Below are 13,372 nucleotides of genomic sequence, written 5' to 3'. Positions count from 1 at the left end.
CATAAATGCACTTTGGTTGCCAACTGCTCAAATCCACGATCATGTGACTGTGGGGACATAGCAATGGTTGTAAGTCTGAGGACTGGTTGTAGGTCACTTTTTCAGCATTGTTGTAACTTTGAATGGTCACTAAACAAAGTGAGAACTACCTGTAATGCCAATAGATACCAAGAGCCAAACATTTTAACATTTTTTCCAAGAATGGAAAACCAGATACAACTATGAAAGTAACCAGGTTTTTTCTTTAAATGTTCAAGACTGATGCTGACTGAACAGTGCAAGAAGCGAACCAGCACAGGAAACTTTAAATCCCTATTTAGCTCAGCCAAATCCACATCTGAAAGAAGCCATAGCCACATAATGGTAATTAAAACAAATCCTCTGCTACTACACAGAACCCTACTTTTATGCCGCAATGGGTGGTGCTTTCCCAAGGTAATAAAATATCTTCGGGGAGAAAACAAATTCATATTCCTATTTATAACAAGACTGTTAATTTTATTTTTTTTATGCAAGGCAGCATCCTTGGAATACTTCTACCAGATTCATTATTTGAATGTAAAGAATTCTTGATTAGATTGCCTTGATTGTTAAGTATTTTAAAATATGCACTCTTTAAACTTGCACTATGGGTGACTCTAGGGCAGGGTGTCAAACTCAAGGCCCATGGACTAGATTCAATCTGCGGCTGCTTAGATCTGGCCTGCGGGGCCACCCTGAAAACAATGGACTAGCCCATGGTGCCTCTGCCAGTGAAAATGGAGCTCAGGGGGCTGCAATGGCCTCCTCTGCCAGTGAAAACAGAGCTCAGGGCTCAGGAAGGCCATGTGCGGCCCTCCTGACCTCCATTTTCATGGCAGAAGGTTGTGGGAGGCCATCACAGCCTTCCGAGCTCAATTTTCACTGGCAGAGTGCTCTGGGCACCATAGGTACCCCCAACATGAGTGATGTTGAGCTGGCCATGCCCATCCTGGCCACACCCACCTGGCCCCCAAGGTCAAACACAACCCTGATGTGGCCCTCAATGAAATCGAGTTTGATACTCCTGCTCTTGGGAGAGAACAAAATGGATCATTTGGTACTGAAACCCAGCTCTGCATAATTACATAGGCTGTATCACAAATGTTCTGCTAACATTAAAATGAACCTCACGAGTTGTGCAAATTCCAGGGTCTTGCATAGATGGTGAAATCATGTAGGGGACCTGTATAAGGAACAACTCTTGACCATTTCAAGCAACGATACAATAATTTTTTAACTATATGGTATTATGAGTCAAATGTAAGACCTGTGAGATAGGTTCGTTTCATCTCAAAGATGAAATTTTGCTATCAGTCCTAGAAAAAAAGATAGAATGACAAGAGCTCATCTTTATAAAATAATTCTTAGTTGCTCTCATATATACATTCTCACAAAACTAGAAAGATATTCTAAAATAAAGCTGAAGGAGTGGAAGGACAATACAGGGCACCAATATCTGTTGATTTGATTGTTAAGGTTTTCATTCTTAATTTGTATTTGAAGGCTTGCAGAGGGACCTTATAAGAATCTAAGATTCAGACCACCTCAGTTTATAACCTCCTTTATTGAGTTTCCATTGTATATAACAATCTTAATAATCATGCAGTTATATATCTTTGGGGGAAAGAAATGTGCACTGACTTTGCATATATCTTAAACTCAGAAAAAAAATGGGCTAAATTTGGGATAACTTCTCACTCTCAGAGACAAAATGGATATCTATACTTTGCCCACTGTTTGATTCTAAAACTTAAATTCTATTTCCAACATTGAGAATTCAACCATTTATCGAAAAGGGTTTTTAAAAAGGTGTTTTTGCTTGCTCTTATAATACACTTTTGAAGTGGAAACAAATGATGGTGGAACTTGGGCTTCATGTCTGAAGTTGTCAGATCCGTGTATCTGTCATTTCTTCAGTGGAAGAAGAAAAGGGGGGGGGAGGGAGACTGATAAAGAAATCCTTTCTTGATGTACCTGAATATATTTAATCTTATATCGAATTTGTATAACCCACACATGATACAATGGAGGGAAAAATGCCAGATGACTGGAACCTATCACCTCTGAGGGGCACAGCCAGGAGATGAGAAGATCATAACAAGTCCACAGTGAGATGTGTCCTGGGAATCTCTGGAAAAGTTTGTTCTAAAAAGGGGGTGGGGGAAATTAGGTATGCCCTGGGAAACTGTGAAAAAGCTCGTTTCTACAGAAGGGGTGGAGGGAGATCATTTCTACTGGCTTTTGTTTCACCAAATACACATTGAGATAAGGGGAGGGGTTTCTAAATTCCCTTATCTATCCCTGTATGCCTGAAGGACCTCAGACACTGCTTTGAACTCCTACATGAATTGTCTCATCTCAATAAAGGATTCCTTTCGATACATTTGGTGTTCAGAAGTTCATTCTTGTTAATTGAATGGGAAAAAGTTATGTAGCCTGACATAAAGCAGCATCTGCAATAGAGGTCAGCCCGGAGAGGAATTTTCTTTAAAAAAACAACAAAAAACCTTCACTCTACTGAGGGGACCCTGCAAGAAAGGAAAATATCTGAGTACAGCAAGGACCAAAGGGAAGCCGAATGCTGGGGAGAAACATCGACAGTTGCCCAGCCAGATACTGACTTGATGCACCCCATTGAAGATAGCAAAGCTGCCTACGAAACCTCCACAAAGTCCCGGTGCTCTATAGCTATCAGAAAGAGAGACAGCTGGGACAGAAGAACCAGGGGAGTAACCCTCACCCGGGGCAATCGTAAATCTGGATGGAAATTGGAGCTGGAGGCCCTATCGGATCAGGAAGGAATGGGGCGAGGAGCCACCGGCCGATGACAGACTGAGACGGTATATAAATCACCTCGTGAAGGAAGCCCTGGAGAACCTCAAGGTGAGGGATGCACCAAGATGCCAATGCAGGAGAGCAAGGGAACCAGAAAATGAGATAACCCGAGCTGCCACCCCGGATTCAGCTGAGAATGATTGGGCAGTAGCCATACCAGCCATACCAGGTACACGACCCCTAAATGCCCCAGAACAGGGGATTAACCCTGGCCAACCCAGAGACATACAACTGCAGAGGAAGGTCCCACCCCGGGAGTAAAATTTGATGGGGACTCCCAGAAACTGAGATTTTTCCTGGTGCAAGTCCTCACCTACATGCAGGAATATGGGCAGAATTTCCAAACCCAGGGATCCCGAGTACGAGTCATCACCCTGGCCCTTGAAGGGGCAGCAGCCAGATGGATGGTGACTCTCCACAACATCAATGCCCCAGAATTAAGGAATCTTGACCGCTTCATGACAGCCCTACACCACTGCTTCGAAGACCCTCTCGCCGATAGAAAAGCCCAAGACTGCATCAGAATCATAAAGCAAGGCCATTGCCTGGTAGCTGAATACACCAAGGAATTTCCTGACCTGGCTGGCCGAGTCGACTGGCCAGAGGATATCCTAGTCTGTTGGTTCAAAGATGGACTAAATGATGACCTATACGCTGCCTGCCTGGCCCACGGGGCCCCAAACCTCCTGCATGAATGGTACATGATGGCAGAGGAGGCAGAGATAGACATGACTCGTAACTGGTACTGCAGTGGCAAGTTTTGGAAAAGATCCCCACCCCTGGGGAAATGGGAAATTTTCAAACCCCAAACCACCATGACTCCAAGAACGTCTGCTTGCTTTAAGTGTGGAAGGGAGGGACACTGCGCAGCAGAATGTCATTCGAAAACCCCTGCCAGAAAGCCAGACCACCCATCAGGGGGGAAACCTGGAACATCCGGCCCTTGAGGAAAGGAGACTGGCCTGAGAGGCCGAGTAGCTGTGGAACCCTGATCCCCCCCCAACCCAGAGGAAGAACCCCCAATGCTCCGAGGGACCTGAGCCAGTCCGAAAGCGATCCGGAAGACAACTTGCTAATAAGCAACCCAACTGAACCAATCACACTACCCCTAAGACTGTTTATCCCCAGCCAAGGGAAGGGAGAGGAAGTTGCAGCGTTGCTGGATTCGGGCTGCACCCAATGCCTAATAAATCCCTCCCTTGCAGAGAAATTGGGGATCCAACTGAAAGAAGTGGAAAATCTCATCTCTTTCTGCCAATTAGATGGAACTATAGCGGGTGGGGGGGAGTCAGCTAGGTTTACCACAGAACCATTGAAAATAAGACTAGGGAACCATAGTGAGATGCTCACATTCGTTGTAGCCCCAGGAATGGAAGAGCCGCTAGTCCTAGGTCTCACATGGCTACGGAAATGGAATCCAAAAATAAATTGGAGGAGAGGAACCGTACAATTCCAAAGAGACGTAGTATTTGCAAATAACTCAGAGGAAAGGATAAATAAAGGAACAGAGAACAGAGAGTCAGCCATGACCAGATAGTTGGCTGAACCCATTAACATTCCCAATGAATACCAGGATCTGGCCCAAGTATTTAGCGAGAGCTTGTGATGAACTCCCACCCCATCACACCACAGACTGCGCTATCGAAATCCTACCAGGGGCTAAACTCCCAAAACCACAAATGTACTGCATGTCTCCCAGAGAACTAAAACAACTCAGAGCATTTATCAACAAAAAATTTAAAAAGGGGTTTCATCGAACCCGTCCGACCAAAAATAGCTGCCCCAGTGTTATTCCATGAAAAGAAAGATGGCTCCATGCATCTGTGTGTTAAACACAATTTGCATAGAGAATATGTAACCACTCCCTCTCATGAAGGACATGTTAGCCCACCTCTCGAAAGGAAATTTTTTTTCAAAGTCAGACCTACGACAGGCATATTACCGCATAAGAATAAAGGAAGGAGATGAGTGGAAGACAGCCTTTAACACACCATTGGGATGCTACTGATTTAAAGTGCTCCCCTTTGGACTGCAAGGAGTGCCTGCCATGTTTATGCAATTGATCAATGAAACCTTTCATGAATTTTTATATAAAGGGGTTCTGGTGTATTTTGATGGTATTTTAATCTACATGGAAACGATGGAAGAACGCATCAAGCTACTCTGTGCAGTCCTCACAAAACTCTTAGATGCTACACTATATGCAAAACTCTCTAAATGTGAATTCCACCAAGAAAAAATGGACTACTTGGGGTATAGAATATCCCACAAGGGAATAGAGATGGACCCACAGAAAGTAAAAGCTGTACTGGACTGGGACCCAGCGCACACCTGCAAACAACTGCAAAGCTTCCTGGGGCTTGCAAACTTTTATTGCAAATTCATTCCATCTTTTGCAAACATCGTCCTCCCTATCACGAACTTGCTAAAAATGAAGGGTGGGGGGGAGAAACCCAAACTAAGGCAACCCCTTATCTGGACAATGAAATGCCAAGTGGCATTCGAGAAACTCAAACATCTATTCTCAGCAGAACCGGTCCTTAAGCGCCCAGATCCCGAACAACCTTTTGTCATCCAAGCAGACACTAGTGATGATGCAGTTGGAGGGGTCCTCCTCCAAAAGAATGGAAGTGGACAATTACAACCATGTGCTTATACATCCAAGAAACTGACAGAAACCGAGCAAAAATGGGCCATATGGGAGAAAGAGGCATGTGCTGTGCGGTGGGCAATGCTCACATGGAGACATTTCCTGAAAGGAAACCAAATCCCCTTTGAAGTATGGACTGATCACAAAAATTTGGAAGCCCTGAGAAATCCTCGGAAACTCTCTGAAAAACAAGCAAGGTGGGCTCATTACTTTAAATGATTTAATTTCACTCTCAAATATTTTCCTGGGGGAAAGAAAATCACAATACAACAGCAAAAAGATTGAGGTTATAAAACCGATGATCCAACTGACCCAACTAGCAGCCAAAGTAATCACCCGGGCACAAGAGAAAAAAAACACTTAGGCAGATGCATCCAGTATTTCACTGTAGCTTGCTCAAACTGGATATCACTTCAAACCTCAGACCCCACCCCCCCTCCCCACACCTCCAACCCCCATCATGTTACATGGGGAACACCATTTTGAAATTAAAGATATCCTTGATTCACGCACTCACCGTGGATCCAAACAATATTTAGTAGCTTGGAATCACCTTCCTTCCTCGGAAAATGAGTGGGTAATCAAACAACATGTAAAAGCACCCACATTATACGTAAGTTCCACCAAAAATACCCTGATAAACCATCCTGAATTGCAAATATAATGCATGATTTTTTGGTTTTTTTTTCCAGGTAGACCTATCTGTTTTTTAAGGAGGGCAGGATGTCAGATCCATGTATCTGTCATTTCTTCAGTGGAAGAAGAAAAAAAAAAGGGGGGGGGGAGGCTGATAAAGAAATCCTTTCTTGATATAACCTGATTACATTCAATCTTATATCAAATTTGTATAACCCACACATGATACAATGGAGGGAAAAAAGCCAGATGGCCAGAACTATCACCTCTGAGAGGCACAACCAGGAGATGAGAAGGTTATAAAAATTCCACAGTGAGGTGTGTCCTGGGAATCTCTGGAAAAGTTCATTCTAAAAAGGGGGTGGGGGAAAATTAGGTATGCCCTGGGAAACTGTGAAAAAGGGGTGGAGGGGGGATTAACATACTGGCTTTTGTTTCACCAAATACACATCAAGATAAGGGGAGGGGTTTCTAAATTCCCTTATGCCCTGTATGCCTGAGGGACCTCAGATGCTGCTTTGAACTCCTACATGAAATGTCTCGTCTCAATAAAGGATTCCTTTTGATACATTTGGTGTTCAGAAGTTCATTCTTGTTAACTGAATGGGAAAAAGTTCTGTAGCCTGACAGAAGTCCTACTCCAAAATTATAACCAGATTACAATCTTTCATCCAAACACATCATCTTGGTGTCAGGAATGAGAGAATCTTTCATTTAACTATTTGTTCCCTTTCATTATTTCTTATCTCCCATCCATAGAAGTAACAAAGTCAGTGTCCCTCTTCTTTTCTGATCAGTGGAAGATCTAGGTTTTTTTTTTTTCCAAGAATGCAAATCATTTTCTTTTGCTTTTAACTCTTCCCTTTGAACAAAATCTAGTCAACATGCCTGAAAACATGCATTTCATTGCATTTTTCTGCATTCTCAAAACTAAACATAAGTATGGATACTTGTTTTAGAGTGTTCAAAAGAGAATAGTTTGATACATGATCAAGGAAGTGTCATTTATCTATCTTTAAAATGTCTCTGCCATAGGAATATGTTAATGTGAGAATAGCTGAAATCACAGGTTAGTACAATACTTTTACAATAGTTTTTCTGTCTGTTTTGAAGCATCACATCAAGACTGCCTTCAAAACAGACAGAAAAATAGTAGCCATCCTAAGAAACCCGAAAGATGAAATTGACCTGGAAAACCAAGGCATATATGAAGTCCCCTGTGCATCATGCCCTGCCACATACATTGGATAGACCAATAAAAGAATAAGTACCCGCCTGGATGAACACAAAAATGCAGTAAAAAAGCTGGAACACACTTCCTCACTAGTCCAACACACGAAAGCCACAGGTCATAGCATCAACTTCAATGGCACCCAAACCCTAGCCACTATAGAAAACCCCAGCTACAGAATTATCAGAGAAGCCATAGAGATTGAAAAAAGACCTGAAAGCATGAATAGAAGAGATGACTCCACCAGACTGCCAATTATCTGGAAGCCTGCACTCACAAACAAAAAAATCTCCACACTACAAGCCAGGCAAACACCTGGGCACAGACAGATCCCCCCTGATACCTCCAGCTCAAACACAGCCCAACCAGGCACCCAGATGAAACCTAGCTTCCTAATAAATGATAGCCATCCATTTACTCAGAGCCAAGCCTCACTAAAAGCCTCCAATACAGGAAACACAATGTTGCCAGCCAATCAAGACAAAAAAAGCTACAAAACAGACAGAAGATATTAGAAACACCAATCAAGCAGAACACAGCAAATTCCAAGACCAATAAACACAGACCAAGACTCCCAACCAATCAGGATGAAGAAAAAAACCATTCTGGCACAGCAGTAGACTAGCCCCAAATTTAAAACTGAAACGGCTGTGAAAGTCTGACTCACAGATGAACACAATGCAGAAGCCTGATGGCAGGTGAGATTCTGCCGAAACATTACATTGCTACAACTTTAAAACCACAACTATAATGACATGGGAAAATACCCGAACAAAGCTGAATATGGTATATATCTATATGGTATTCAGCTTTGTTCAGGTATTTTCCCACGGTCATTGTAGTTGTGCTTTTAAAGTTGTAGCAACGTTTCGGCAGAATCTCATCTGCTATCATATATATTATATAAAATGTAATAATTACATTAGTGTCTCTATATTGCCTTTGAAGTACAGAGTGACTAGACCCCTCCTCCAATATCTACATTGGCCTCTGTACAGAAATAATTATATCCTATTCTCTTTTGCATCAGGTTTCAAATAAATACAATCTCAAAAATATTCATTATGATGCTTGTATCTAGATAATATTTACTGTGTATCTTTTAAATGTCAGATACGCCTTCATTGCTCATCTTAATTTAAATTGCCTAGAATATTGACTACATCACAAACAGGCAATGAACTGCACATTTCCAGTTTATGAAAATAGTATTCCATAAGTTAAACTGAAACTTTCATTGATATTAAGGAATATGATGACCACTATAGTTCAAATTAGAGTTCTAATCTTTTGAAAAAGCTCAGTTATAGCACAAATGTAAATTTTTCCTTCTGGGCAGTTTTCATTTGTCTAGCTGACCAGGAAAAAAAATATCACTGGTATTATGTGAACCTCAAAACTGCAATCACATAACATGAATATATAGATGAGTAAGCAAATCTATACTATAGCTTAGCTCATCCTTTGTTGCTTGTTCAATAATCATTAAATAAACCATGAATCATTATCTATGAGCGCAACTTCTATCTAATAATTTGTTGTTTGATAACTAAATTTCTAATTTTTGGCACTGATATGTGGCATTATTCTAAACCCAAATCATCTATATAACTCAGCGCACACATTTTGCAATGTGTGTTATCTTTTGATCCAAAAGTTGAACCTCTTAGAGATATTTTTACAGAAAACAGCAGAAAACTATCTTAAAAAGTTATTGATATATCTAGCTCCCCCTTTCCCTGCATTAACAAAAGGGTAGAATCAAGATCACATGAAGCATTAAGTACTGCTTTATAATCCCTTCATAAGATCACACTTGGAATATTATCTGCAGTTTGGGTTGCCATAATATAAAAAAGATGTTGAGACTCTGGAAAGAGTGCAGGAAAGTGGGCTGGAAGCTAAAACATATGAAGAACAGTTGCAGAAATTGGATGCGTCTATTATAATGAAAAGAAGGACTAGGGGTGGCATGATAGCAGTATTCATATACTGTATTTGAGGGGCTGCCACAAAGAAAAGGGGTGAATATATTCTCCAAAGCACCTGAAGGCAGAACAAGAAGCAATGGATAGAAACTAATTACTCAAGGAAAGTAGCAACCTTGAACTAAGGAGAAATTGTCTGACAGAACAATTAACCAGTGGAACCGATTGTCTCCAGAAGTTGTAGGTGCTCCATCACTGGGCAATTTTAAGAAGAGATTGGATACCATCTCTGTCTGCAATGGTATAGAATCATCTGCTTGAGAAGGGGGTTGGACTAGAAGACCTCTAAAGACCCTTCCAACTCTGTTATTCTGCTAGGTTACACTAACAAAATGGTACATTCTTACGACAATTTTTTTTTCTGCTGCAGGATTTTCTGCTTCAATTCAGGCACTATGGCAAATGTGAGTTTGACAGATACCATCCACTTTAGTTTCTCTCTGCCTCTCAATATTACAGGCTTTTAAGTTTCATCTAGGAGTGACAGGTTATTTTTTATAGCATTTCTGAAATACCATAAAAAAGGTGAAAAAGAAAAGTTCTGGATGAAGCAGTAGACTAAAGCCCTAATAACTATAATCACAGCAGTATTGGGTGAGTAAATACAGCTACTATATGATAGAGGCAAAGGCTGGCATTTTTTTGACAATACTCCTTTTGCTAATTTATAAAGAGAGGGGGGAAAGATGCATTATGTTGATAATGGATAGTGCTTTCTCCAGGGGAGGCTGAAAATGTAGGAAGGAAGACTCACTGAAAATCCTTTAATCTGTATCCCTTTCTTAATATACTCAAGCTCAGAAGAGGGCTGAAAATTGCCTTGTCAGCCATTAAGAGCAAGTGCTTTGTGCTCTCAGTGAGAAGATCCAAATAGTGCACAGACTTGGTAGAAAACATCAGAGAAAAACAGTTCATTGTAATATTAATCATATCAAATTAGCCTCCTGAAGCTTGTCTTCAGGAGGCTGTAACTGAACTTTGAAGGGAAGCGTAGTCATGAATGGGAAACCTCAAGTGAACATTAGAGGGCACCAAAGCAACACAGAACACTAACATTTTGCTTCCATCTACAGCTTCTCCAGGTTTTTGCAACCCAGATATAATAGGCCTAGAAAAAGTTATAATTATCAAATTAACAGGTAGATAGTCAAGATATTAAATTTAAGGTATTAAACGATCCCAATGAATTAAAAACAGCCAAAGTATTGCAGTTTTTTTTTTATTAACAGTAAAAATTGTAATGAAAAGTGGGGTGGGGGTTGGGTTAAAATCTTGGACATGCCACAGATATTTTTGCATTTTCTTCCCCTTCCCCCAGCTGCTTTTATGTATAATATTCTTTTCTCAGGATTAAACTGCTGCAAGCATTAGATGCAGTGGCAATGCGCCACATAATAATATGTACTTATTGCTCTTGGATTTGTTTGTTTGTTATTGTTGCTTTTACAGCATGTATTAAGCTTCTCTGAATTACCCCCCATGGATCTAATTAATTCATTACTTGATGTGAATTAACACTATTAATTATTGAGACGGAGCTAGAAATCAATGACAGGAAATGGGAAACAAAGTTGTTAGGTGGATATTTTCTCATATCCCAAAATGTAACATGGTCTATTTTTGTCCTCTAAACTTCTGGATGTCAATTAAATATCTTTTGCTCCACAGTGGAAAGCCTGAGGAAAAGAAGAAATTGAATTTTATCCTTATCTTTTGAGAAAAATCTAAGTTCTCCAGCTAGTTTCTCTCTCTTTTTCTCTTGCAACGTACAGGTTATTGCTGGGTTGTGACCGTTTTTCTGTCTGTCAGGCCTAAAAATGCTTTTTCTTGCTTTCTGTAGCTTTGGGATTAGATTAGTTCAATTCCCTTGGCTGGCTGCCTGATAAGGCATTGTGCAAGCAGCAGAGAGAGCAGGTGTCAAGCTTTTTCTAAATCAGAGGTGTTTTTAACACATTCTCCCCTGTTCTGAAACTCTTGTGTTGACTGTCCATTAGAACAGTGTCCCAGTGTCTGTCTGTCTGTGTGTGTGTGTGTGTGTGTGTGTGTGTGTGCGCTTTCTTAATTGTACATGTCCTTCTAAGGGTGTTTGTTTTTTCTTTAAAAGGTGATCTTTTATCTGCTTATGCTTCTGGCTAAATTTGAACCACTGCATCAAATCTGTCAATCACTCCGAATCTAAAATACAGATGGTGCTATATTTCAGCAAAGGAAGATTTTAGAATTCAAGTGTTGGTATTTCCCTTAGCCCATTCTAAATCTACCTCAGATCCCACCAACATGTTGGTCAGTTCATAGTAGGCTCTATTGTGAGAGCTGTGACTGCTTACTCTTTCTGCCTTTTGAGGCTGGGAAAAGAAGTCACTGAATCAGTGGTGGTATTCGACTGGTTCGACCTGGTTCTGCAGAGCCAGTAGCAGCAATGAGCAGCAGAGACCGAACCAGTTTTCTCTGCTGGCTCTACTGTTGGGGCCACCCACCCACCCGGGTTCCCATACTCACCTTTATCCTCTGCTTTTGAAGCGCAGTTGCTTTGCGTGGCACTGAAGAGTGCCACGTGGCAGTTGCTGAAGTGACCGAGAGAGTGCAGGCTTGCAGGAGGTGAGTTAGAACACCTCTGCGCCTGCGCAAAGTGTGCGTTTGATGCACACATGCATGCAAAGTGTGTGCACGTGTGCAAAGTGCTTCCACTAAGCCACGCCTATGAACTGGTGGTAAAAATATTTGAATCCCACCACTGCAATTGAATGCTTCAGGTATGGACATGTGTAGAGCTGGACCCAGAGGTAGGATTCAGCAGGTTTGCACCGATTCAGGCAAATTGGTTGTTAACTTTTTGCCACTTCCCACCTCTGGCTGGCCCTGCCCATCTCTCCCAGGAGTTCCCCCTATGTGCCCCATTTTGGCTTCCAGGTTGGAGGCTGTCGAAGCTCAAAATGGTGCATGGAGGAGAATCACGTGGCCCTACGTGCCCCATTTTGGCTTCCAGGGGGGTGTAGGAGGCCGTCCAGGCCTAAAATGGGACACAGGGGGACATTGTGTGGCCTCCTGTGCCCCGTTTTGACTTCCAGGGTGGTGCAGGAGGCCTTCCAGACCCAAAGTGGGGTGTGGGGAGGCGTCGCTGCCTGCGGAATTCTGGGAATTGAAGTCCATGAACCTTAAAGTTGCCAAAGTTGAGAAGCATGGTCTACACTATAGCTTTTCCATTCCTGTTTTATTTAGGGTTTGGTGTAATTAAATAAATCAGTTATGGTTGAATCCTCTTTACCTGGAGCTTCAACATTTGCTGTTTGCTGGGAAGATGTGTAGCTAAAAGTCAGTCTACATTTAGTGTACATCTGACTTTGGGGATATTTCTTCATGATCAACCAAAAGTGTATTTTCTATGCAGTTCACAACCCTTGCTCGCTGGATCTGGATGTCACAAAGCAAAGCCCACATTTTGTAATTAACCCCACACCCCATTTTGGCTGGTAGAATGCTACAGGAGGCTGAGGGCTGTAATGCCCCCTGGCCATGCCCACCCACCCACACCCACCCAGTCATTAGGGCAGAGAACCAGTTGTTAAATTATTTGAATCCCATCACTGACTGAACTCATAGAGAACGTTCAGAACAGGTTTGTTAAATTCAAGTTAAAGGATGACACTGAAGAATTTCAAATACACACAGACTGTTCAGATCTCTGTTTAAATTTAAACTTTACTTTCCCAAATAAGGTTAATTGACTTCTGAATTCTGCAGCTCACTGGTCAACAATGATTTATATACAGCTAGTCCTTGATTTACAACCATTAGTTTAGCTGTAATTCAAAAGTACAACATCACAGAACAAAGTTATCCACAACTGGTCCTCGCACTTACAACTGATGTAACATCCCTTGGGTCACTTGATCAAAATTAGAGTGCTTGGCAGCTGGTCATGTGATCATATCCGTGATATTCCCAGCTGCCTTTTGAAAAACAAAGTCAATGGAGGAAACCAGAATTGCTTAATGACTGTGTGATCCACCT

Source organism: Pseudonaja textilis, chromosome 2 (genome assembly GCF_049901715.1).
Source record: "Pseudonaja textilis isolate UNSWEBS1 chromosome 2, rPseTex1.2, whole genome shotgun sequence".
Taxonomy (NCBI): domain Eukaryota; kingdom Metazoa; phylum Chordata; class Lepidosauria; order Squamata; family Elapidae; genus Pseudonaja; species Pseudonaja textilis.
The sequence above is the reverse complement of the archived record's forward strand: the minus strand, read 5'-3'. Positions refer to the sequence as shown.